The sequence below is a fragment of the Triticum aestivum genome, chromosome 3D (assembly GCF_018294505.1).
Source record: "Triticum aestivum cultivar Chinese Spring chromosome 3D, IWGSC CS RefSeq v2.1, whole genome shotgun sequence".
Classification (NCBI taxonomy): Eukaryota; Viridiplantae; Streptophyta; class Magnoliopsida; order Poales; family Poaceae; genus Triticum; species Triticum aestivum.
Window position 1 is genome coordinate 549,263,583 of NC_057802.1, and position 4,880 is coordinate 549,268,462.

Sequence of the window (4,880 nt, forward strand, 5' to 3'; positions counted from 1 at the left end):
ATCAGTGTACAAAAGCTTGCTAATAGCATATTTTTAGGTCGGCGCTATTTTGCTATAGCGCGCTATTTTTTTTCATTGTCCACAACTCGACTGCATATGTCGTGGTAATCTCACGTCAGATGCCAGGGGATGCCTTATCATGGGTGGAGCCATGAGGACGTCGTCGGGGTTCGGAAGCGAGAGTGAGCACGAACTCGGGAAGACACGAGACGTACCCAGGTTCGGGGCTCTCCGGAGAGATAACACCCCTAGTCCTGCTATGATGACTATGATCAAGAGTGTACAAGGTTGCTCCTTAAGCTGTTTGGCTAGGGGGGGAAGAAGGGTAGAGCTACCTCTCTTCTCCTTGCTATGGTGAGTGTGTGTGGAATGAGGGCTGAACCCTTTGCATGGGTGAGCCCCGGGGGGGTTTATAGGCCAACCCCTCAGGGATACAATGGTAATACGGATAGGTGTAGGACCCGGACGTCAATGTCTAGGGTCGCTGGGTTCTTCGCCGGGTGCCGAGAACCCGGCCGACACGCTGATTGCCTTTTGCTGTAGCTTCGTACTTGCTGACGAGGGCCGCGTCATGAGTCGCATGGCTATAGTCCCGTGCCAGGCGGGTAGGTGGCCGCCTGGTCAGCGCGCACGGTAGCCACGCCCCTCCGGGATTGGGGGGAGCAGGTGGCACTGTTGCTATGCTCCGTCTTGTTGTAGCAGGTGAGTGCAGACTCCGAGAGGAAGGAGAGGCAGGCTACTAGAGGTCGGCCTGCTCCCCAAGCCGTCTTCTGGGGGCGCGCCGTCTTCTGGGAGCCGGCCGCCTGGTCGCTGGGCTTGAGGGCTTGTGCTAGCCCCAATGTCTTGAAATGTTAAGGGGTGCGGATGAGGCTACCCGGGGTCTATCTCCCCGACAGCATAACTGACAGTTTCTTGCATATACAGCTATTGACAAAGTTTATTCAGGGATGTGATGAACTGGAACAAAGACTAGTGCCCCTTAGGCAACGACGACCAGGTCATCTTCACTGAGATTAACGCAAAATTAGTCTTTATCTTTTGAGCATTAGACCCGTGGTTGCTAGCATTGAAGGAACAATCATGTTCGGCGGAACCGGATGACTCCTGGCCAATCTTCAACTTCAGGTGTATCCAAGAACCTGCCACTACAGCAACAACATACCTTTTTAAGCCTTGCGCCTCACCAATGGGGCCATTGAAGAGATAGATTTGTTCATTCAAAGCACTGGTAAAACAACCGAGAGACAGATCGAAATTGCTTTGCACTTTTGATATGGCAACTTCTATAGTCGCCTCAACTGCATCTTCAAGACCTGAAAAAGTTAGGTCAATTGCGCCGCACTCCCCATGGATGCGATTTGTGAACGCATGACGATTCCGTAAGCCCATGTGGCCTATCATTGATGCACCATCGATCAACTGTAGATCATGATTTTCTTGTTCACCACTTTTGATCCTCATGTCATATTCGATTAGAACATCACCCAAAAAATCAATCCCTCGCTTGAGGCCGCCAACGTTGATGAGAGAACCCTACAGAGTTATTATTATATAGTAGTTCTTAGTAATAAAAGTGAGAAACATCTAAAGCTAACGCTTCCCTTATGATGTTTTACTTGTAACAATATTTACAGATAAGGGATATTTCACAATTGATGAACAATCTCTTTATTCTGCTGCTTTTGGACAGATTAAGGAGATGACAGTATCTTTAATGATGGAAAAGAAAAGAAGTGGCTGTAGCATGTGATCGAGAGTATGGAATATCCAATCTCATCCATTCTATGCTTGTGACACTGTGAACCGAAAAAATAAGTAATTTTAAGTAAGGAATAAGTCTATTCAACTCCCTCTGGGCATCCAGCGAGGTTTGTCTATAAAATCAAATATCTGACTTCAAAGTATTCCATACTACCTAAATCATTAACTGAGGTGGTTTAGGAGCTGGTTTTGTCCATGTGATCCACATGGGCAAAACCTACCACTAAAACTTTACTCAGGGATGATTTAGATGGTGTTGACTACTTTCAAGGGGTTGGATACCTGGCTTTATACTTGATTGGTTAGCTAGACTTATTCATTGAAAAACTGCAGATAAGTATTTAAGTGCACCTGCTCAACGATGATGGGATCATCCCTGCTAAACTTAATGACATAATTAAGCAACGGATCCAGATTATCCCGCACTGCTATGTATCCATACAACGCTACTGGCCCACCATCCACATCAATTTTAGACAACATTATTGATAAAATTTGGAACATGTGACTAGGTGCATGCCGGATGCAAGTTCCATCGAGGATGAAGCAATTTGAGGGCTCTGTAAACATCTTTGCCTCGAAAACAGCTTCATAAGAAAATACAAGTTATATTATAAATCAAAATTCATGTACTAAATAAATACTTGCCATACAAAAACTAATGGTGCTTGCAGGATTCCATGGCCCCATTGAATGTTTTTGTTTATAGCTATGTGGAAACTATTTATGTTGTACTAGACATTCTGATCCCCTGAAAAGTTATTTTTTTTAGGACAACACAAAGAAAAGGCGATGATACGTAATCACCTCATAATGGAAAGGCCCGCTTCTAAAAAATATCTGCTTATGTTTCTCTTTCCACAAATCTTCTTTCAAGTTGATTTTTTCTTTCCAGTAGTAGATGGCAACATTGCCTTATGTTTATAAAACATTTTCATAAATTTACATGACTACTTCCATAGGTTAAGAACAACTAAACCTGTTTACTAAGGATATACAGTTACATGCTTAAATTGTTGAAAAGTTATGAAGATATTCCGTCTGACAAATTTTCAATGTAAAACTTATGAGCAGAAAAGATAAATATCATTATGGAGTGGTATAATGTCGAATGAATTGCAGAAATTACTAAGAGGTTAGTAAATCAGCAATAGTGTCATTGCCCATAAGACTCTAATTCTAGGTTCCTCCTAATTTTTCTATAATCAACATGTTTTTTTCTTTTCATTTTGGATTTTAAAACATATACGTAAAACACAATCTACTAAATTAATTCTTTGGTCTCAATTTCGCCTACTAGTATTTATAATACTTCAGGAGCTAATGAAAGAGGAAATCTCGTCAAAGGGGGCGAATTTGTTAGGTGTTAAGCAAAAGTAGGAGAGAGTTAACTGTCATGCCTTAAATCAAACTGGGCGTGCCTTTAGACGTTGTCTCCAAAAGGAACTCGAGTTTTTGACGCGATTGCCGAGGAATTGAGAGAATTGAATTTTACCAAAATAGTTTATACGAGAGAGAGAACAAAAAGGGGGGAGGGGGTTGGGGGGGGGGGGGGGGGGGGGAGGTATCGATCAGTTACTCTCACTGCGGTCTGCAATGCGACATTGTTGTCCATGGATGTGTGCACTTGTATATAGAACCATCACGGTGCCTGCTTTTCGGAAATACATCCAAAGGGAGCACACCTCTCCATAACAAGCAATGAACTCCCCTGTTGGGCTCCTCGTCTCGATGGTGTTCGTGTCTGGTTTACCAGTATCATGGCCTTGTACTTCACTGCTGCTGGCCCTGTTCCGAAATCAAAGAGAGGAAATCTATCACTAAATTAGAACGTGGTACAAAGCCAGCTTCAGAATCCAGTACCAATAAGATGCCATCGTTGGTCAGTCGGTACTAAAACGGGAATGTAATATGAACCCAAGTTCCAAGGCTGAAATCGATTTTTAATTTTTCGGCCTTTTTCTCTCCTGTGGGTGCCAAGCTGCTAAATAAGAATCCAAATTCTTTTATATTATATAAAAATCCAATTTTGGTCGCAGTCCAGATCCAAAATTATTCCATGAGAAGAATAAAACATACCTGGAAACACGACGGACATGTGGACTGGGAGGCTCGTAAACTCGTCGCACAAACGCTGGTGGCCACCCGCGAGGCGGAGCAGAGGCCATGGAAGAGAGAAGTGGTCGCGAGAGGCGGTGCATTGGGGCAGGACGAGTGGCAACGTCCGTCAGGCCGTCGGAGAAGAGGAAGAATCGAGCACAAGATTTGCATCTAGCGTGCGGCAGCGCCGAATAGTGCTGGATTGGCGGCGGCGGGTCCAGCACAAGATTTGCATCTTGCTCGTTCGCGTGGGAATTAAATTCCGCAAAATCTGTTCGGCCATCGGCGGACGCGATTTGGCTTGTCGCGCGCCCTAGCGGCAGCTCCGTCGATCTGCGGCCCGCAGCTGCATGGCACGTTCAGAATTTTAACGAGCGCTCCTTCGGAAGCCTCGTAACGATCAGCGCCACTTGGCGCGCTCTCAGCCATTCACCACATGTCGCGCTCTAGGCGCTCCCTTCGGATTTTATTTTTTTATTTTTCCGCACGCGTTTTCGGCTTTTTAAACGGTTTTTTTGGGTTTTTTCAGCGTTTTCCACCGGTCTTCATTAGCTTTTCAATCAAAAGAAAAAATTTGATAAAAAAACACGAAAAAACGCGCTTTTTTTCCTTTCGCGAGAGTCACGACCGTGCCTCTCGGAAAGGAAAAGAAACACGTTTTTTGTTTTTTTCCTTTCGCGAGAATCACGGTTTTGCTTCCGCAAGAGGCACAGTTGTGCTTTAACGACAGTCACGGCCGTGCCTCCTCGGAAACGGAAGAAAAACACGTTTTCTCTTTTTATTTTTCCTTCCGCGAGAGTCACGGTTTTGCTTCCGCGAGAGGCACGGTTGTGATTTCATGAGAGGCACGGGCGTGCCTCTTTCGGAAAGGGGAAAAACCCATGCTCCCGGTTCGGTTTTTTCGTCCGGTTTTTTCGTGAAAAAAAAGTTCATCAAAACCTATCAACATAGCATTTAGTTTTGAAGATGTCGACGCGAGGAATCCAACGGTGAAAGCGGTTCGAGATTTGGACGCACGG

The 4,880-nt window shown here is 44.8% G+C and overlaps 1 pseudogene; it reads right to left on the reverse strand.

Moving 5' to 3' along the window:
• Positions 1–969: 969 nt before the first annotated feature.
• On the reverse strand, positions 970–3,638 carry LOC123076480 (uncharacterized; annotated as a pseudogene).
• Between the last annotated feature and the right edge of the window lie 1,242 nt (positions 3,639–4,880).